Source organism: Amphiura filiformis, chromosome 6 (assembly GCF_039555335.1).
Source record: "Amphiura filiformis chromosome 6, Afil_fr2py, whole genome shotgun sequence".
Taxonomy (NCBI): domain Eukaryota; kingdom Metazoa; phylum Echinodermata; class Ophiuroidea; order Amphilepidida; family Amphiuridae; genus Amphiura; species Amphiura filiformis.
In genome coordinates this window covers 14,084,324-14,107,661 of record NC_092633.1, presented here as the reverse complement: position 1 = coordinate 14,107,661, position 23,338 = coordinate 14,084,324, and the positions used below count along the sequence as shown (strand labels likewise).

General features: G+C 37.5%; 1 non-coding gene and 1 pseudogene across 1 annotated transcript; both read left to right on the top strand.

Annotated features, from left to right (window-relative positions):
• Positions 1-593: 593 nt before the first annotated feature.
• Trnat-ggu (transfer RNA threonine (anticodon GGU)) lies at positions 594-667 on the top strand. The gene has a single exon. It is a non-coding gene; the product is annotated as a tRNA-Thr (tRNA).
• An 11,218-nt stretch (positions 668-11,885) lies between these two features.
• LOC140154361 (aqualysin-1-like) overlaps positions 11,886-23,338 on the top strand; it is a 61,766-nt pseudogene continuing 50,313 nt past the window's right edge.

Here is a 23,338-nt window from a genome sequence, read left to right as displayed (position 1 = left end):
CATGGAAATTTAACTATACCTTTATTTATAATGACTGATTTACTAGATTTGTATGTTTTCATCTTATATTTGAAAGAACCAATGTTTATTTGCAATATTTCGAAACCACAAACCCAAACTGAGTGCTACGATGTACGACATGGGAATAGGAATTTGTTTCATTTTGCATAATTCGTCGGCTATATTCCATAGTGGCGTATAGTGATTTTTGGTCATTTTTTTTTAAATTGGCACATATGTTTTTAATGATGTTCTCCCTCAAGTCTCATCAGTCAAAATTAGCTAATTAATGAATTGGTAATTAATAAATTAAATGTGGCGTATAGTTACAAAGTGAAATTTTGTGTTTTCCATAGTGGCATATCGACCATACGCCACTTTTTATACACATATTATTATTATGAAATATCGGCAAAAATAAAAAAACATTGTATGTCATATGAGCAAGGTTTTTAAGTCAAGTCAACACATACATAAATGACAGCCAGTGAAAAAATTTCACTGACTATCCAGGATTTGAACCTGGGACCTTCGGATCACCGAAGTTATTATCTATAGGCCTATAGATAATAATATCACTGCTCTTCTCCATCTGACTTATTAGCTCAGTTGGTAGAGCATCGGTCCGGTGATCCGAAGGTCCCAGGTTCAAATCCTGGATAGTCAGTGAAATTTTTTTCACTGGCTGTCATTTATGTATGTGTTGACTTGACTTAAAAACCTTGCTCATATTTAATTTACCACATAGATCAAACTTTATTTCTCCGTATTGTATGTCATAGTGGCGTACACCTCTCTACATGTCATAGTGACGTATCGGACCTATACGCAATTGGCGAGTGTAAACCCCCTGGTTATGAGTTTTTGAATTCCCCAAGAGGGGGTGGCCGAGATGGAGGCGGGATTGGCGTTTTGTACAAAAAGACACTCAATCTGATCATTTCCCACACAGGTTTCAACTCTGTGAATTTTGAACATTACGCTGTCACATTGAAAAACTCAATCCAGTTCATTGTTATATATCATCCTCCACCATCCAAAGTTAACGGTCTTAAAACTTCTGAATTTTTGGATGACATTGAAATGTTTCTTGATGAACTGTGTGTTGTTCCAGAATCGCTTGTGCTTATCGGTGATTTTAACGTACATATGGATAGGCCTGACAAGTGGGACACAAAGAGGTTTAATGATACCTTAATGACCACTGGTTTTCGTCAATTTATTGACAAACCCACCCACAAGTCGAATCATATCCTTGATTTACTTATTACAAGGGAAACTGATGATCTTATTCAAGTACACGACGTCCATCCTGAGTTTTACTCTGATCACCACATAATTACTTGCATTGTTAAGTGTGCCAAACCACCTCCGTTGAAGATTGTTACAAGTTCTCGTCCTTATGGGAAACTGGACCCTGCTTTATTCAGTCAACTACTTAAAGATCGCTTGGTTGATTTCCCCTACGAATCTGATGACCCCAATGTCTTGGCTGAGGCTTATGAGACTATAACGTCATCTGTCCTCGATGAAGTGTGTCCAGTCGTTACTAAAGAGCGTACCATTAGGCCGCAGTTACCTTGGTACAATGAGAATGTCCATATCCAGAGACGCGAGCGCAGAAGACTTGAACGAAAGTGGCGGAAAAGTCTGAAGGAAGAAGATTATGAAGCTTTTCAGACCCAGAAAGAACTTGTTAATAAATCGATCGTCACAGCTAAAACTGAGTACTTTTTGGATAAATTTTCTAACGCTAACGCAAAGGATATGTATGCAACAATCAATGGACTTCTGAATAAATCAACAAAAGCTCTTCCTGCTTTGGAATCCAAATCTGAAAAAGAACTGGCGGATGACTTTCTATCATTTTTTATATCTAAGGTTGAGAAAATCAGAGCTAATGTTGATTTTGTTGATCAGGGAAACATCACTGATCCTAATCAAGTTATTTGTACTAGTATGCATGGCTTTGAATCTCTAGAAACAGGTGATGTTGAGAAGATCGTTATGAAGTTCCCCAGTAAGACCTGCTCCTTGGACACGCTGCCCACCTGGCTAGTCAAGGACAATTTGGCTATTTTACTACCTATAATAACCAAGGTTGTTAACAGTTCTCTGTTTTCTGGAACATTCCCTGACACTCTTAAGCAATCTATAATAACACCTGTTCTAAAGAAATCAAACCTTGATCATAACATTCTTAAGCACTACAGGCCCGTGGCCAATATCAAGTTCTTGTCAAAGGTCATCGAGAAAGCGGCGTCATGTCAAGTAGGTAGCCATATAGACAGGAATGATCTGGGCGAAAGAAATCAGTCTTCCTACAAAAAGTTTCACAGCACGGAAACTGCTCTGCTAAAGGTGAAGAACGACCTTCTCCAGTACGTTGACGACAGCAAGACTGTACTGTTGGTGCTACTTGACATGTCGGCCGCTTTCGATACGGTTGACCACCCCATTCTCCTTCAGAGGCTTAGAGATAGGTTTGGAATGTGTGACTCCGTTGTTTCCTGGTTTCGATCTTATTTTGAAAACCGTACCACCAGGGTGTCCATAAAGAATGCCTTATCCAATGAACACGTCCTCACTTATTCTCTGCCTCAAGGGTCTATCATAGGTCCTCAAGGTTTTATATTGTATATTTCACCAATAGGGGATATAATTCGCCATCATAATATTAGTTTTCATTGCTACGCAGATGACATCCAATTATATGCTGCTTTTGATCACAAAGTCCCTGGGGAGTGTGAACGGACCATGGATCGTATTACCAATTGCATATCTGATCTTAATATGTGGATGTTGCGCAACAAACTGCAATTGAACCAAGAAAAAACAGAGTTTTTTGTTGTTGCGGGCCCAAGAGTGTTAAACTTGGTGTCTGATATCCAACTGAAGCTTGATGGTAAAACAATTGAGCCTTCAATCTCTGTTAAGAACCTGGGTGTAACCTTTGATGGTTCAATGAACATGTCCATCCATATTAGTACCCTGTGTAAAACTATCAATTTCCACATTCGCAATCTGTGGCGCATACGCCGTTTTATTTCTCAGGAAGCCTGCCATCATGCCGTTAGAGCACTTGTCCTGTCCCGCATAGACTATGCTAATTCTCTTTTGTTTGGTGCTCGTGAGGCCGACCTCAAACGGCTACAACGTGTCCAGAATAAGGCGGCCAGGCTAGTTTTTGCTTGTGGACGGGACAGGTGCTCTGCGGATCTCCTGAACTCATTGCATTGGCTTCAAGTGAAGGATAGAATACAGTTTAAAATATTGTTGTATGTCTATAAGTGTTTGATAAATGTCGCTCCACCATATTTATGTGACCTACTTACCTTGCTCAGCGACACGGTAACGCACGAAAATAGGCCCAGACTCCGCTCCTCTTCAGATACAACAAGGCTCTTGGTTCCACGATCAAATAAGAGAGCTGGTGATCATTCGTTTGCTGTTGCCTCTCCACGGCTCTGGAATGAGTTGCCTATCCAGTTGAGGGAGGCGGTGTCTGTGCCTGCTTTCAAGCGTTTGCTTAAAACACATTTGTATTAATGTTGGTTGTATTTGTTTCTTGCTTCATTTTTGCCTGTATATTTTGTAAGGCGCTGTGCTCATTGTTAGAGCGCCATATAAGTGTTGATTAATAATAATAATAATAATAATACGCCACTATGGAATGAAGCCGACGAAAAGTAACGCCATAGAGATTACACGGCGACCGAGGTTAGGTTGGTCAGCCTGATTAGCCACGCCAGCAAAATTAGCAGATGAACAGCCCGGTTTAAGAGCAGGAAGAGACACCAGGGATAAAATTGTCAATATTCGAAACATCATTGAAAAATGTAAAGGACATTCCATTGCACTCTACGTTTGTTTCATCGATTACAGTGCAACTATTAGGTGCAACTATTATCCAAATTATCCATCTTTTAATAATATCCAAATATCTTAAATATCTAAATAGCTTAATAGCTAAAGCTAATTAGATATTTGTCAGGATAATTTAGATAATCCCGCACCTTAATGGGCTTTTCAAAGTGTTTGCTACACAAGCTTCTTCCACCATGTGTTACAGCTCACACAAGTTGTTTTGAACAGTTTTTTATCAGATTGTGGCAAAAACTAGTTAAAACTACAAGCCAGAAAATATGTTTTATCTGTAAAATATCATCAATCAAATACAGACATGGTATCTTATCTGGTTCTTGTGTAATTAATAAAGATATATATAATTGAAAAGAAAGGACATTTTCAGTCACTTTCAGTCGGCAGAAATCACCTCTCTAACGACTCTGGTAAGTTAGTCTTTTATATTATTTTATGATTTAAGATGTCAAGAAATGAGTTACATGCTTGTTAACGCGAAAACATATTGCATTGAGCACTCTTAATGCATGTATAATTATGAAGGCTAGAATTCACATAGCATTTAGCCTGGCTTGAGCAATTTACTCGAACCTTCAACATAACAACTGAAAAGATGTGCCAATGATCATGAGGTCCGCTTTTCTCGAGCCCCTATAGCCAACTATTGATTATTCACGATACTCGGAAAAATAACTGATGCAAAGTCATTAACATCATTCATACTCGTCACTTTTCACATTTTAATTCCATCTGCGTCACATTTGCTTTCTTTTAAATTGAAAACAAAATGCGATTTTAACTTTATCTTTTATTTTCCCTGTAAAAAATCTAATAACCGATTAAGGAAATACCACAAGCGACACTAGCCTCGGTCCCCGCCGATTTGTGCTGCTTCGTCACTAAACAAACCACTAAATCACTAAACTAAAGAGAGCTGGCAAAACCGCTCGGCCGTATGGCATTTTCCATATACTCGGTTAGTTATGTGGGGCACCACGACGGTTTTTATGTGGTGTCCAAATACGGCGGCCAACGCCCGCATAAATTGTTCGAACACATAACGCGTCACACAATACGGTCATTATTATTTTTGCACATTATGACCTTATTTGTTGCAATGATTCAATATTGCAGTTGTTTCGCTTACATAATAACATCTACCAAAAACGTACCCCCGCTTAATTGCCGCTATTCCTATACTCCAAATTTGAGACATGCAGTCGAAGCAGAATTTATTTCCGCGCATTATGACACCTCATTTGTTGCAATGGCCCAATATTGATGTCGCAGCGTACATTTGAATAAAAATAATCCAAGATTTGAAAGCTGCAGCAAAGTCCTATTGCCTTCCTACTCAGTATCAATGGAAGAAAATGTTTTCGGGCGCTAATTTCTTCTTGTTTCGTGAGCTTGGTTCGTGAGGAGGTCAAAACATGCGATAATCAATTTTAAAAATGACATTATTCACATCAGTGGTCATTGTTTACTTAATCCCATATTAAAACAATACAAGTTCAATGTTTTCTGTGACCAAGGTCACAAGAAGGGATGACCAAGGGTTGCATCTGTTGTGAACACCTCCCAATGAGTAAATTTTGAATGTAACTTTACTACTGTAGGCCATTTAGGACTTTGTTGGTCAGAAAAAAATATTGAAATCTTCATGTTTTAATTTGACATTACGTGAATAATGATCTGATGTGAATAATGACAATTGTTATTGATTATCACATGTTTTGATCCTCTACCAATGCATGAACCAAAAGAACAATCCAATGAGAGCTGAACAGATTTCCTTCAATGGGTACTGAATACAAGGCAGTAGGATTTTTACTCAGTGCAACTTTCAAATCTTGGCATACTTTCATTAAAATGTACCCTGCGACATCAATATTGGGCCATTGCAACAAATGAGGTGTCATAATGCGCGAAAATAAATTCTGCTTCGACTGCATATCTCAAATTTGGCATACAATCAACCGTATAGGAATAGCGGCAATTAAATTAAGGGCGGTGCGTTTTTGGTAGATGTTTATATGTATTATATGTAAGCGAAACAACTGCAGACGTGATACTCGATCAATAAATCGAAGCTCTCGGTCAAATAAGCAGGAAAATGAGTCAATAGCAGTGAAATGAGTCAATGAACAGTGAAATGAGCTAAAGATCAGTGAAACGAGCTAATGAGAAGCAAATGAGTAGGGAAATGTGTCAATGAGCAGGGAAATGAGCAAATCAGCAGTGAAATGAGCAGAATGAGCAGTGCCAGTGAAATGAGCCAATGAGCATAATCGTCAGTATAATACTAGTCTATTTAACACATCACACACTACACATAAACCGTTTACATTGGTCAAAAGTCGTAATCGAATTCATTAAAGTCATAATCGACTTAATTCGTTTCATAAGTGTAAACAGGTGCAGTCGTAATTAATTATAATTCAAAAGTCGTAATTCCAATGATAACTTGTACCATCAGTAATTTGAAGTGAATTCGAATAAGTCGTCATTAATTACGATCTTTCGCTATAATGTAAACGAACACTTTGTCGAATCCGTATTAACCGTAACGATGCATATGGGGCCGGACGTATTCAAACGAATTCGATTTTCTTGCATGCGAATTTGGAATCGAATTCAGCCGATGTATATAGTGTAAACACTAACCAACGAATTAATCTGCATTCGTAATTCAAAATACAGGTTAAGTCGATTACGGCTTTTGCTAAATGTAAACGGAATAATAGTCAAATGCTTTAATTACGTCAAAATGCCAAGGAGCACTACTACTAATAACACGCCAAATGCACCGATTGCACTAAAATGCGTCGATCGCGTAACAAAATGCTTCAAATAATTTCGACGTGTTTTGTGTTAAAACGCATCTATTATGTCATGAAATGCGACAAACTGCGTCGACTGCATAACGCAATGCGTCAATTGTGTAACAAAATGCATCAATTGGGTAATTAAATGATTCGATGGCGTAACAAGTTGTGTTCAATGCGCAATGAAATGCTTACTTACTTACTCACTTACTTTTTATACTCAAATCAAAGAAAATCTAGTGGTGGAAGACTATTTATTGTGGCTGGAGAAACCATTTCATAAAATACTTCTGACCAAAGCCAGATTGGGTGTTCTTGAGTTAGAATATGTTCGTGGAATATGGTTTAAGGTTCCTCGAAATTTACGTATTTGTAAAATCTGCCACACTGGTGAAATTGAAGATTTGTATCATTTTGTATTAAAATGTCCTGCTTATGCTAATGAAAGAAATCGCTTATTGCCAGAGTGTATTCCAAATTTCAATTATTTTTATTACTCTATTTCAGTCTAGAAATCAACAAACTATAATTTCATTATCAAAATTTATTTTTAATGCTCATAAAATCAGGCAAACTCTTTTGCCCCCTGGTGATGGGTAAATATATTGTACTGTACTTTATTGTATTGTAAGGCCGAAGGCCTATATATGGTCGAATCCAACCAAAAGTGTCCACGGGCCAAAAATAAAAGTCCGAAATAAAGATGTCTCCACAATTTTTTCCTTTTGCCCATTGATTGATGACATATTGGCCTTATAGGAACCAAAAGTGCCATTACTAATCTTGAAAAATAAATCCAGGACGTGTGATAGTAAATGTGATATCAAAACCCAATGTTACCTACGAATACCACTAGGATGCTTTCACTATCGCAATACTAATCAGCCTAAAACAAATGGAATATTCCCATTAACGCTTTTTTTCGTGTAATGTAGACCACAGGGTGTCAGGAAAATGCTAGCTCAACCAGAAAATATTTGTTTTATTTTTATAACGCGATCAATATGATCTTAGTCAATTTATGCTAGTTTATTTTGAAAATGAAGTTTAGGTCAGTTTTTGTATTTTATTTATCAAATGAGTATGAATCAATTTACACATTGTATAAGAACGAGTATGATATATGTTTTCAAGAATATTAGGAATTATACGCATACACCTAACGCTTTATACAATGAAAAGGTGAAGAAACCCGGGTATTCGTAGGTAACATGAGCGATTTAACAATATCTATATTGAGTTTATAGGTTTAAATTTTGCTATTATGGTAATGAATTATTAAAATGGTAGTTTTTTAGATCTCTTTCAGATGGTACGTTCAAATGAATAAATGCTATTACCTTAGATCAAAAATTTTTGATGCTTTTAGCAAGATTTTGACCACTTAATTTTGATATACAAGTAGTTAATCAGCAATTTTACATAATAAATAATTGTTGAATGAATCCGTATATGGTTAATAATAGTGTCCTGGGGTACCGCTTAAAGTTTTGACAATTAATTTCCATTGGTAGGGACACTTCATTACACATGTCATGTATTATGCTGTATTCGTAAGTAACATTTCAGTATTTGTAGGTAAGAATTAGACTTTTGGTGGATATCGCAATCAAAACTTTATTTTATAAAGCACTTTGAATGTATTATTTTCTTTATGTGCGTTTATTGATACTTTAGACCCTATCATGTATTAATAATGTCGGTTCACTGCGGTTGAAAGAGAATTGAAGTAAGAAACAAAGGCACTAAAGTGACTTTAATTTGCTTAATTGCACACAAATCACTTAAAACCGTTATTGCAGACTTGTGAAGTCCATCTTGGAGTCAGTTACGTCTTGTGGCCTTTCGTTTGAGGGCAACTACAATTAGCTTTATACCAGGGCCTATCAATGTGTTGTCTAGATCATGAGACAATGAGAACAGTCGTTTTTTCCATGGTATTCGTAGGTAACCTTAGCGAAAACGTCAAAAGTTACCTTCGAATAAATCAATTTGGACACAAATTACTCAGAAACCAGAAGGTCGGTAAACATTTAAAATGAAGCACACATGACAGTTGACAAATCCAAGTATTTATCCCCTTCTAATCTTCTTTGAATCTGATTTTTCTTTCAAATGAGCAGACCGTCGCCTATTTCAGTACATATTTTTCACCAATTAAGCCGTATTCAGTTTTGCATGGTGGGCATGTATGTGAATTCGCAACTTTCATTGACATATGATTTGATAGCAAACATACAGGCCTTCGTTATGTATCAATATGGGCATTGGCAAGAATGGCGGTGTTTCACAATACTGTCATGATGTCAAAGTGTATTCGGTTACCGAAATTTACCTACGAATACTTGCTTTTATTGTTGACATCTCAGAAATATTTAAACGCAGGTTATTGAAACTTGGTAGAAATAAAGAGTGTATTACCCTGCACCTATTGCTTAACTATTGTTTACTATTCTCTCACTTTGTGGAAATGGCACAGCTTTTAACATGTATTCGGAGGTAATGCATATTTTTTACCAAACCTACCTTTGTGCCATTTAGAATTTCTGGCAGCTAAACACAATAATAAAGATGTCCGAATGCAATGCATTTCAGTATTGGACATATCAAAGCTTGTATCAATTGCGCATTTATTAGTGATTTCCATTCTATTAAAGATATATCTAGTGCTTTGAAAAATTGTATTCGTAGGTAATGTAAAAAAATACCACTCAAAAATTATCACAAAAATTCATAATTATGTACAAATATGTGAAAAATTGAACAGGCAATCTTTGAATACACACCTTTCAGGAAATCAATTTAGATTCAATCCAATGACTTCTTTTCATAACTGATTTAGATGTTTTTAAAAATACTTTAAGAAATATTTTGAAAAAATGGGTAAAAATAGCATGTTTTGGGGCCTCTGTGTCTAAGTTTTTTTTTGTTTTTTGTCTTATTATATATGGCGCGAAGCGTATGATCAAGGCGAATAAACACAATACAAAAACGAATGCCAATTGATTAATACTTTTAAGTTATGGCCCTGAACATGCCGTGTACACTTTTCGTTGGATTCGACCATATACTGAGAAATAAAATCTCTCCATATGGAGAGAACTGAACTGAACTGAACTGAAATGTGTGATGTAAAAGAGGTTTTAAGAGGCTTACAATATGAGTAATAACAAGTCAAAACAGATTTTAATTTGTTTCTGCATTGTACTATATTTCCCAGTCCTTTCATCACACGACGCAATTGAAGTACTTTGTTACGCAATCGATTTTGACGCAATCTGTGCCTTTTGCACGCATTTGACGTGTGTGTGGGGGTGTGCGTGTGGTGTTCGGGCGAATAAATATGCTCTGGCTCATTTCACTGGCACTGCACACTTCACTGCTCATTTGTCAGTGTTTGTGCTGATGTTAACCTGCTGGTATAACAATGGTTTTGGGTCAACTTGGCGGCTCTCATCTTTAAGGCGACTTTTTCAACTATAATTCGACCGTTTGAAGTAGTTCTTCCGCTTGTTGTATTTCTCCTGAAACGTCCATACTCTTCTTTCCCAATTCGTCTGAAATTGCAGGTGGAATCCAAGGACTTCTTCCTTGCTGTCGATAGTCATTCTTAAAGCATAGTCGAGTACTATCACAAACAGATAGGGACATGCAAGTGAATCACCGGTTAGGATGTCAAACAGGTTTTCTTGATATGTCCTTGCAATTACGACCACAATTTGTTTTATTATCCAATACTAGTAGTAGGCTGTAAGGCAGAGCTCTAAGGATACGCCTCGGTGAATAGTACCGAAGGCTTTTCTGAAGTCAATGTTAGTATAGCTGGTAACATTTGGCCTTTGATCACTCCTTCTGTTATCCTTCTAAAAGCCAGTATGTGGATGACAGTATAAATAGTTTTTTAAACTACTACTTTTGAAACCATTCTGGTTGAAATTCTCAGAAGACTATCAACTTCGGGTCTTATTCTGTTGTGTATCATCCTAATTGAAGGTCTAGGTAACTATTTAAGATTATGCTGATGCCACAGTAGTTTAATATTACCCCCTTGGCTTAGGTCTCCTGATATTGGTATTGGGAATAAAGTTGAGTGATCAGGCATTCGCTCTTTCAACAACAGTATTTTCAGTAATGATGTTGTCATATTTTTGGTTGTTCCTCTTTATCTTTGAGATTATTCATTGCATTACTTCCCTGTGCCAAGTTATTGTTTTGGTTACCGTATTCTCACATTTTTGAAATTTTGATCAGGCTTAGATATGGATCAAAATAAGTCCAAATTTACATTTTATCTTCAATTTTTAATCCATTTTATATATTTCGCCTTTGTTAAAGGCCCATTCAGTGATTCATCCCGACGATCGAAAAAAAATCATCAAAATTCCGATTTTGGTGTACCACTGTCATTGTCATAGATGTGTTAACATAGCCTGCTAGTGGTTCAGCCGAAAGCTGTGTATTAAGGTTAGCAACTACATGTATTAAACTGTTGCGATTTGGTAGTTCACATCATCTTGCAAATGGTAGTGAGCTTTGGAAAAAATTGCATTGATCATTTCATAGCGAGTGTGTAGAATATTTCAAATATCACAGTTATACTTTTCTATGTCTTGTGAGTTATGTTGTAAAGAGGGCTGGAACAACAACACTTTGTAAAACGTACATAACTCATTAACAACAATAAATCATGCAAGTTATCAAAGTGTATGATTTGTAGAATGAACTTTTGCAAAACAACAAAGTGTTATTTTTGAATAATATATTGATAGATATTGAAAAACGATATTTTGGCTGTTTCGACCAACAATACCGTGTCTACCCTTAATAGACAAAATAAGGCAATTTACATGAATCTGTAATTTATATACTGACAGTGTATAAATTAGCTACACGTATTTGAACGGGCCTCAACTTTGTCAATACTGCTGTTTTCCTCATTTGTGAGCTTTTTTGCCAATTTGTTTCATTTCAAAAATACCTAATGGCAATTTTAATGACTTTTAGACAATTTATATACAACAACTTTTTTGCTCTTTCGCTGGGATCACTGAAAGGGTCTTTAAGTAATAGCTAAAAGTTATAGCGAAAGTAAGTCGGAATTTTCCGCCAAACCGCGACCCTGCCTGCACAGAATCCACTAAGTTTAAATCTGTCCATTTTTATAACGTAACAGACAATCTCTAGCTACCAACGATGAAGTTGCTGGTTTTATTCGCCATTGCAGCAGTGGCCCATTGTCAAATGGCGCCTCTCCTGAGGGACCGTGAACCTATTCCTGGACAATACATTGTCATGCTAAAGGTAAGGATGACGGCAAAAAAAATATATTCCCCAATTATGTTCCACCAGTCATGTTCATGCAACAGAGTATAAATTATTCGGTCGATTCACAATACGATTCGCCGCCGGGTGGGGCCAAAATATGCAGAAGGACTGCATCATTTAATGTCGACATCCGAAGCCCGGCATTTAAGCACACCAGCGGGTATTGTGCAAAGCAAATCACACACTGGAGGTCAGAAATTGGATTGGCAAGAGAGCAACCCCCACCCACACACACACCCACCTCCACATTGAAGGTTTTTTAGCTCGCCTGGTTTTGTCTTGCCAACTATTAGCTAATTTGGAATATAACTAAAGATCAACAACATGTGACGCAGAAAAGGTCAGGTTCGCAAGATTTCAGATTTCATTACATAAATACCAGTGAAACTGCATGTATAGGACAATTTAATCATATCTTTCCCAGAGCTTTAACAAAATTAAAAAGTATTTTATTTCAATGGGACATTAAGATATTATACACTTTTGTTTCCTCTAGGATGGTGTGAATGTTGATCAGTTTGTGTCCTCTCTGGAGTTGACCGCCCTTAGCCACAGTGTTTCAATGAATATCAAGTACAAGTATCAGACTGGTTTGGCTCTACAATTCCCAGATGACAACGTCGATATGGTAAGTAAGATTATGGTACATTGACCTCAGGCCCTTCGTTAAAGGAAGGTGACCTGATATATTTGGAAAATCAAATTCTTTAAAACTTACGTATAACATAAAATGTTAAGCACTCGTGCAAAAAGAACATGTAAATGTTTTTTGTAAATGTGACTAATTCCCATGGAATTACCGACATTTATACAGCGTGATATTGGTAGTCTACAGTGCATGATGCAGTCATGTCTACAGTAGAATTCACCATGACCTTTGCAGGACTTAAACCCCATTAAAAGCTATTAAACCAAGATAACACTCATTGAAAACAGCTCAACTGATTAAATCATATCTTCTCTGGTTAAATACACACAACATATGTTTCTGCTTTACACGTACAATGGAGCAATGAGCTGGTATTATAGTTTCAGTTGGGTGAACGATTATAAAGCGAACGCTAGAGAACAATTCTGTGTGGGCTTTTGTTTACGAAATGAGACAATACGTGCTTATTGTTAACCAGCGTTCTTGAAAATGAGAAGCATGGTGGTTTGCAGACTTAACACGGTTTGGAAATAATTTCTTCATATTTTTGGTGTTATCTGTCGTTTACATATCCTTCCTAAAACACCAAAGTACGAATATTTCCAAACATCTAAATTAGCTAAAAATTTAGGACATGTTACAAAACTATATTTTCTAGAATTTTAGAAGAGTACTTATTGGCCGGTTATTTTTCACACAGCGACGTTAACTAGGCAAATCCCCATACTTCTAACGTACGCTATTTGTAGAGGTCAGGCGTCAATGGTAAGAGCACTGTGTATTGTGTATAGGAAAACGGACAGTAACTGCAGTATGGTTTTTACTAATGATAATCACCATGATCATGTAATATATTGATTTCAAGTGAAAGGCCCTATTTTTCTCATAAGCATATTGAAATTAGAAGCTCGAACTCAAGACAAATATGGTATACCATATTTGAGACTAATTCGGCAGTTTTTTGATGATTTCTTCGGAAATATACCGATTTGGAACGCCAAATTTCAATATGTTTATGAGAAAAATATGAGCTTTCATCTGATACCAAAATCAGCATTTTATGAGGTAAAGTGGGGGATGAGATTGTCAATCAGGTTACCCACCTTTAACCCATTCATCTGGCTTTTCTGTTCTAATTTTGTTTTGTTTTTAATAAAGACATCAAACACCAAGTGTTCCTCTATAGGCTATACCTGATAATCGTAATAATCAGGTGAAAAGTGAAATGATCCACTTACCTCCGGGAATTATAATCATTAACATGCGCGTATTTTTTTTGGGGGGCTTTGGGGCGCCAGCCCCGGGGTAAAAGCAGGGGCTTTACTAAAAAGAATTAGTAAATAAAATTGCTCTTCACTTTTTCAAACGACCGAGAAAAAAATTAGGTCAACCTGTTCGGGCTGTTGAGGAAGGGGCGGCAAAATTGATTTTCTTCAGCCCCCCCCCCCCCTGGGGTTGGGGCGGCCACGGTACGCCACTGATTAGTGTGAAGGGATTTAAACAATATTTTCCTTGACTCGGTTTGAAACACATTATTCAGCTTTCCCCCTTCAATTCCGTTGAAATTCATAAGCGCTATACGGTGATTTCGCATTGGGACGTTGAGTTTAAGGTATATCTTATCCAGTTATTTTTGTAGGCTACTTGATATATCATGACATCTTCATGATCTTTGACAATTCTTGACAATGTCGGTATTCATCTGTTTTTACAGTTGCGGGAACTTCAAGGGGTCAAGTACGTTGAACAGGATGGGGTGGTCTACGCTGATGCTGTGGGATCCTGGGGACTTGATCGAATTGACGATACGGACGCTAGGCTTGATGACACGTACCTTTACACGTGTAAGTGAAATAAGACTAGTCTAGGTTCATAGTGCAGTTTTGTCCACGGCAAATTCACCGTGTTCTTTTCAGCCATATACCCGCTTAGTGAAGATTAAACCGAAATATGCAGTACTAAACCATTATAGTAATCGATTGTCCAATACAAATTTCTTACCACGTGATAATATTAATCCAATGAGCGATCGGATTGTCCGCTACGATCGACTAATCCAATCGATAATGATGCTATTGACATGTACGGGCGGAGCTCCACTGACTGAGTTTTGGGGTATTTTTCACTGGTTTGCTATCATTTACTTATCAAGGCGGCCCACCGTTATTATAAGGACTATGCTAATAATTTAAAGATTGACATGTAGAGAATAAACCATACTTGATTGACAGAAAGTACTAAATTTCTACCTATTACGGTTTCGTGGCACCCATCTTCCAAATGCGACCAAGTCAGGGCGGCCTGGTGAAGCAAAATTTGCATTGGATTAACACGGGAGTTTGGATAAGGTGTAGATTTCCTTTCTCATACAAATGTATGGTCCCCCGTTATTAAAGCTTGTACCGGGTTAAAAATTCAGATATTTTGAAAAGAATAAGTATTTGAAACATAGAGCAAGTACTAAAATCATACCTTTTATACTTTTTGATATATGACGCTTACTAGTTCATCTCCTATATCTACAACACAGCGCTACCACTACGGGTCATGTCAATTGCCTATTGTGAGTGCCCCTGTGTTGTGTGCATACATGTAGTTAAATTAGAATTGTTGTAGTAATTGAATTATTTGGTTGTGCGCCTTAACAGGCTGCCGCTTAGATGGGCTCCCACTTTACTTGGACTTTTAGACCTTTTCTAGGTCGAGTTTTGGAGCAAATCTTTAACAGACAGAAGTGTTAACATCACTGACCACATTGGACATCATGAACTGCTGTTGCATTATCATCATCAAATATATTACAGAAAATAAAATTTCATCTTGGTCACCTGTATTTAACTACACTACAGTGTGGACATTTTTGCTACAGTCACTGCTGACTACTTTATATTGGGATCAATTCCTAATCTTCCTCTTCATATTGGATCAATACCAAATCTTCTTGTTTGTAACTTGATTTCCATTGATTGCACAATGTTGGATCCACTAAAGTTGAGTACTTTATTGACTTTAGTCATACTATGCCCATGCATCACTGAACATCAACTTGGAGCTGTTATACGTCAAGTGAAATACTACAGTGGAAATGGCAACTTTGTTCATAATAAATATCTTGGTTCCCACATTCATTTTACCAAAACTGTACAGCTACATTTCAGCTGCAACTACTCATTGCAGGGGACGTTAACCCTAACCCTGGACCAGATAATACTGGTAACTGTGATCCTCTGAAGCACAAGTACATTTCTTACAGTCGTGCTCAACTTTTTAGTATGCAATGTACTGATCTTCCTGTGTCACTTGATACATGGAAAAACATTCAATCGCTTGGTATCCAGTGTAAACGTACAACGTATCGTGGTGTGAGAGCTGGGTGGCGAAAACAAGTTAAGAAACATACTAACGCTTCCCCACCTGGCAACGTATCTCTGAATCCACCATCCCCTTCCATGCCATCTGTGAACCTCGGTGTTATAAATGCGCAGTCGGTTGGAAACAAATCGGCTGTTTTAGTGGACTCCATCTTAGATCACAAATTTGACTTGGTTGCCATTACAGAAACTTGGCTAAAACCTGATGATTCTACTGCGGATTTCACTCCTGATGGTTACACATTCACCCATATTCCCCGCGTGTCCAAACGTGGTGGGGGAGTGGGTCTTCTGTTTAGATCAAACATGAACATCGCTATTCACAAATTTGACCAATTAAAATCTTTTGAATCAATTCATTGTGAAATTTCAGATATCTCACAATCTCTGCGCCTTGTTATTATTTATCGGCCACAGAAGAAAAGCACAGGCTGTTCATTTAATGACTTCATCAATGATTTCCATACTTTAATGGATTTGTATGTTCTTCATAAATCAAGCCTCATCATCACAGGTGATTTCAATATCCACATGGATGTGCCTGACGATCCTGAAACAATTCAGTTTGTTGATGTTCTTTCCTCTTATGAATTGTTGCAGCATGTTACTGAACCAACTCATTATCTGGGCAACATGTTGGACCTAGTGATCTCAAGAGAGGGTGAATCTATTCTTGCTCATACCAAAGTTAAAGAAAGATTTTCTGATCACTTTGTGCTTGCTTGCAAATTGAACATGAATCGCCCTCCTACACTGAAAAAGATTATCACCACCCGCCACTTGAAGGCTATCAACATCACTGACTTCTGTTCTGACTTCTGCAGCTCAGCTTTTTCGACCAACCTGTCCGAGATCACTGATATGTCTCATCTTGTTGATCAATACAACAAATCTCTCACTGACATCTTCAATATGCATGCGCCTGCTAAAACTCGCACTGTCATAATTAGACCTTTCTCCCCGTGGTATAATGACGAGATACGCGAGGCAAAGCACAAGAGGCGACAGCTGGAGAAGAAATGGCGTCGCTCGAAGCTGGAGATTGATAGGCAACTGTATTCTGAACAACGGCAGTTTGTCATCGGTCTCATGTGCAATGCCAAGATCAACTTTTACTCCGCGCTGATAAATGAATCTGCCAACGATCAAAAGCAGATGTTCAAGACATTTGATAAACTTCTTCATCGAAGCAAAGACTCACCTCTTCCAAAATCGTCTTCTGATGAAGCTCTTGCAAACAGGTTCTCGGACTATTTTATAAAGAAAATCAAAACTATTCGCGATTTGTTTCCTCCAACTGTTACCTCTACCTGCATAGATGTATCAACGAATATCTGTTTGGATAATTTTACCTTGACAACAGAGGACGAAGTAAGGAAAATAATTATGAACTCTCCAAGCAAGTCTTGTTCATTGGACCCTGTCCCGACATGGATTGTTAAAGAAGGTATTGACATCTTCCTTCCAGCTCTCACCCACTTGATTAACACTTCCCTGCAGTCTGGCTCTGTCCCTGCTGTTTTGAAGGAGGCGCATGTTAGACCTCTCCTTAAGAAGTGGGGTCTCGATCAAGATGATCTGAAAAATTATCGGCCCGTGTCGAACTTGCCTTGGATTTCCAAACTCATTGAAAGAGTTGTCTCAGCAAGAATATCCGATTTTCAGGAAAGAAACCAGCTTCAAGAATGCTATCAATCTGCTTACAAGAAACGTCATAGTGTTGAGACTGCTTTGTTACGCGTCCAGAGTGATATTTTGAGTGCATTGAACAGTGGGGATATCTGTGCCCTTATTTTGTTAGACTTATCTGCAGCATTTGACACTGTTGACTCAGAAATTCTTTTGAAAAGGCTGCATGATTATATTGGCTTGAGTGGCACTGCGTTATCCTGGGCTAAATCATACCTAAGCGATCGTTCTCAGCGTGTTGTCATCGGCAACGCCATGTCGGAGCCATGCTCACTTGAATTTGGCTTACCGCAGGGATCGGTGTTGGGGCCGCAGTGGTTTACAATTTACACACATCCAATTGGTGACATAGTCAGAAGGCACAATCTGCAATTCCATCTTTACGCAGATGACACCCAGATTTATTTTGCTTTTAAACCATCTGAATCTTCTCAAAGTATTGCTCGCATTGAAGTTTGCATCGAGGAAATAAGAATGTGGATGAGTGTAAACTTTCTTAAACTCAATGATACAAAAACCGAATTTCTCATCATCGGCTCAAAACATCAGAAATCTAAATCCATCATTAGTAACATTGTCATCGGAGAATCGCAAATTACACCATCTTGTGATGCACGAAATCTGGGTGTCATCTTTGATTCTGACATGTCTCATAAACTGCAAGTTGCGTCCACTCTCAAAGCCGCCTATCATCAGATCCGTAACATCGGCAAGATACGCAAATATCTCACAATAGAAGCAACTAAACTCATTGTTCATTCTCTTGTAATATCTCGCTTGGACACATGTAATTCTCTTTTGTACGGTCTTCCACAATCACAACTTCGTCGTCTGCAATTGGTTCAAAATACTGCCGCTCGCCTCATCACTCTCACAAAGAAACGTTCGCACATCACTCCAATTCTAATTGACTTGCACTGGCTGCCTGTTGAACAACGCATTGAATTTAAGATCCTCACTTTTGTTTTCAAATCACAAAACGGACTTGCACCATCATATATCGCCGATCTTCTGCACATTTATATACCTGGGCGCACTGGACTTCGTTCAGCCAATCTTCATCTTCTTCAGGAACCACGATCTAGCAACTCTTTTGGCGACCGTTCTTTTGTCATTTGTGCTCCTAAACTTTGGAACAATCTACCAATTCACATTAAAAACTGTAATACTTTGGACTCTTTTAAATCTTTGTTAAAAACACATCTGTTTAATATCGCTTTTGCTGATGACTTGTAGTGTAGAATGTTTATTATGGTATTTTGTATATTATCTGTTTTTGCTCTGTTATCATGTTCCCCTTTGTGGTCATATTCCTGTTGTTGCGCAGTGAGCGGCTCTGACGGATACTTGCGCATTATAAATTTCCATATTATTATATTATATTATTATTATAGTTAACAATAACTGCATGATGACCAGCCAGTTTGTGTTCTTCATCACTAAACAAAGCGCCTGGCGACAATCTCATAGCATTTTTTTTATTGGCCAAACATCTTCCCTAAATAAACCCGGGATGAATCGGTTGTAAACCATTGACTTCAATGGTTAATGGACATCAAATTATGCAGTGATATAAATCTGCTAGATGTGACATTCAAGACAGAAACATCAACATAATTATGCTAATTAGGTTAGGGGTTAGAGGCACTAATTATTTGGAATTTTAAAAAATATCATCTCCTTTTAGGCCAGTAAATCTAGCATTTTCTAAGGAACTAATTGCAACAGAATTTTTTTCACCACAATGCATTTCCTTGAGGTCCCCAAAATACCATACTAAAAGTCCCAAAATATCCAAGTATGGGAAAGGTGCCTAATTTGCATAAATCCAAAATGGCCGCCAAAATTTCAGAAAAATCTAGATTTTGATATATCTTCACTTCTAAATGGCCTATTACAATGGCTTAACTTTCTAGGAAGGGGGTTTTGGACACAACAAGTATCATGAGATAGGTTAAAAATGGATTACATAAACAGATCATCGTTAGATTTTCAAAATGGCCGCCAAAATCTTTTTACACACGTAACACATCATTTTGAATGATAGAATAGCAATATTCTACTTAGAACAAATTGAAACCTATTTTTGTCACCATACCACATTAATTTGAGGTCTCTTGACACCAGACTAAAAGTCCCAAAGTATCCAAGTATAGAAAAGATGCCTAATTTGCATAGATCCAAGATGGCTGCCTGTCAAAATACAGAAAATGTCAACTTTGACATATATCTTCACTTCTAAATGACCTAACACAATGATTCAGGTCTTATGGGATAGGTTGGAAAATTATTACACAAATGGATCATGAACAGCTCCACAATATTCAAGTATTGCAAAAGGTGCCTAATTTGCATAAAACCAAAATGGCCACCTGCCGAAATCAATAAAAAAAATCCTTTGAAATATCTTTACTTCCACATGGTCCGTAGCAATTTCAGCTTCTTCCACAGACCACCTGGTGTTAAGTCTATCCAAGTCCCTCTAAATAACACTCTTCCAAGTTGTCCTAGGGCGTCCAGGTCTTCTCTTTCCATTGGGGGATTCCAGCTTTCTTGGGCCGGATACGACTCTCATCCATTCTGCGCAGATGGCCAAACCACTGTAAGCATCGCTTTCTTATGATAGTAGTGAGCTTCTGTTGTTTCGTCACTGATGATCTTATAAAGTCGTTGGTGATATGCTGGGTCCATTTGATGCGGTGAATTTTCCTTTGGCATCTCATATCAAATGCACCTAATCTGGAATACTGAGGGTTAAGCATTCAGAAGCATATAGAAGGGTAGAGAGAACGCATGCACTATAGGTGTCTAAGTTGATATACCGTTCCTTCCCCACCTTCTTAAGTTCTTTAAAAGCATCAGATGCTTTGCCATTCCTATGATTGAGCTCCTTAGTATATGATCCATCAGCACTAAAGTATGCTCCCATAACCTTGATGAGGCCTTCATCTCCCATTGGAGCCAAAGGTGCTGAGCTTGAATGACCAAGTGAGGGCTTCAGTTGTATCTGTCATCTTGGCATCAGACTCTTTTAGGAGGGCTATGTCAGCATAGTCTATATCGACCAGTTTTACCTCCGGGTACCTCAAGCTTCGCCTAGGTAGAAGGGTTATACTTTTCTTGCTTTCTATACGAAGTCGATGACATTTCCAAAAAGCATGAGTGGGATTCCAGAAGTAGAGCTTTCTTGGGCCGGATGCGACTCTCATCCATTCTGTGCAGATGGCCAAACCACTGTAAGCATCGCTTTCTTATGATAGTAGTGAGCTTCTGTTGTTTCGTCACTGATGATCTTATGAAGTTGTTGGTGATATGCTAGGTCCATTTGATGCGGGGAATTTCCCTTTGGCATCTCATATCAAATACATCTAATCTGGACTCATCTCTTTCAGTGAGGGTTCAGCATTCAGAAGCATATAGAAGGGTAGAGAGAACGCATGTACTATAGAATTTCTTCTTGGTGTCTAAGTTGATCTACCGGTCCTTCTACACCTTCTCAAGTTCTTTAAAAGCACCAGATGCTTTGCCACTCCTATGATTGAGCTCCTTAGTATATGATCCAGCAGCACTAAAGTATGCTCCCAGATACTTAAAGTGATCCATAACCTTGATGAGGCGTTCATCTCCCATTGGAACCAAAGGTGCTGAGCTCGAACGACCAAGTGATGGCTTCAGTTGTATCTGTCATCTTGGCATCAGAATCTTCTAGGAGGGCTATGTCAGCATAGTCTAGATCAACCAGTTTTACCTCCGGGTACCTCAAGCTTCGCCTAGGTAGAAGGGTTATACTTTTCTTGCTTTCTATACGAAGTCGATGGCAAGGCCAAAAAGCAGAATATGGTGACCAAATATCACCCTGTCTGTCTTACGCCAGTGACTATACTGAAGAATTTGGAAAGGGAGCCCTCTGATTTGATCGCACATGTTGTGGCATGATAAGAGTCAATTATGATGTTGATGATCTTCCTTGGAATGCCATAGATGTGCAAGTTCATCTCTTATCAATAAGCTCCTTTGTCTCGGTTGAGATCAAGTCTGCCTTCTTCTTCATTCTGAATCCAAGGTGTTCTACTGATGCTCTATTTACGGTATCAACAAATACATTCCACTCTTCATCAACATCAGTGTTAGCATCTAATTCAGCTAATGCATGGAACCTTCCACCGATTTTATCATTAAAGCGTGTCAAAACATCACTCTCCAGCAGTTTACTGTTGTCATATTTTACGTGGATGGTAGTAATTGCCAGGTTATGGTCACTTCCAACATCAGCTCTTCTGTACACTCTAAGGTCTTTTAAGGAGTTACGCTATTTCCGGTTGATAAAGGTATGGTCAATTTGGTTGACTCACTTGACTGACCTTCCAGTGGGAGAATTCCAAGTTAACTTATGGATTTTTTTTATGTGGGAAGAGTAACGATCCAACAATGAGATTGTGTTCTTTGTGATTGTGCAATTTTGGTGGCCGTCTTGGGTACATTTATTGGATTTATGCAAATAAATCTTTCCCATACTTTTCTATAATATTTGAGAACTTTTAGTAGGCATATCACCTCAAAAATAATCGCAGCAGAAACATGTTATTTAATGTTCCTACATTATTGAGCTTTATTAAAGCATCAAAAATCAAAAAACAGAATTGAAATCGGTCAATGCATTGTGACGTAGTGTCAATTTAAAGATGCTCGTAGATGGAATGAAATCCTGCCACAAATGGCTGTAATGACAAAATTGGCACATTTTAAGATTTTGAAGGTATATTTGGACGCTTGCTTGAAAAAGCAGCGTTAATTTAAATATCACATGTTAAATGCATATCTTTCCTGACTTCGTTACAGAAAACAAAATTAAAAAATCTATCATTGAATAATTATAATAAATTAACCAAATATACTATTTTAGCAATTTCGGCCAATCTGCAGACAAATTAAATCTCAAAAATGACTAAGTTCAGCTAATTAATATGCAAAATTGATGCCAAGAGAAAACCGTACATGATATAAAGGTGCGGTTTTTTTGCACACATATGTATACAAAGTTCTTTCAATTGATAACAAAAATACACAAAAAGTAATTAATTATGCAAATTAGGTAATTACAGCTAATTATGTATTTATGATATTATTATGCAAATTAGGCATGAGTAATTTTAGGTTTTTTCAATATTTAATGAACGTCTGTTCATTCATCATAAATTTTTTAAGTATGATCCTGTTATGAGGTTGAATAAATGAACTGCAGTTAATTATTTAAAAACAATAAAAAAAAAAAAAAAAATTGACATTTTGACGGTGTCTGGAAAATAATTTTCATTTTTACTGTAAACATGGTATGTGTCACCATTACTCAAAGCCAAGTCCGAAAAGTAAAAATTAAAATTCAGTTGCAAAGAGACTTTAAATTAACATTTTGTCATCTGGATTAACATGGGAGGATAATCGGTAAAAGCAAAAGCTATTTTACTGTACCGCGTATACAAAAATAGTATGGTTTTGGACACACACAATGGCTTAGAGCTATTGTGGTTTGAAAATTACTCCCTAAAAATATCATTGATTAATGTTTTGCTTCAACTAGTTTTAGGGAAGTGTTTCATTCGTTGTCGACGGAA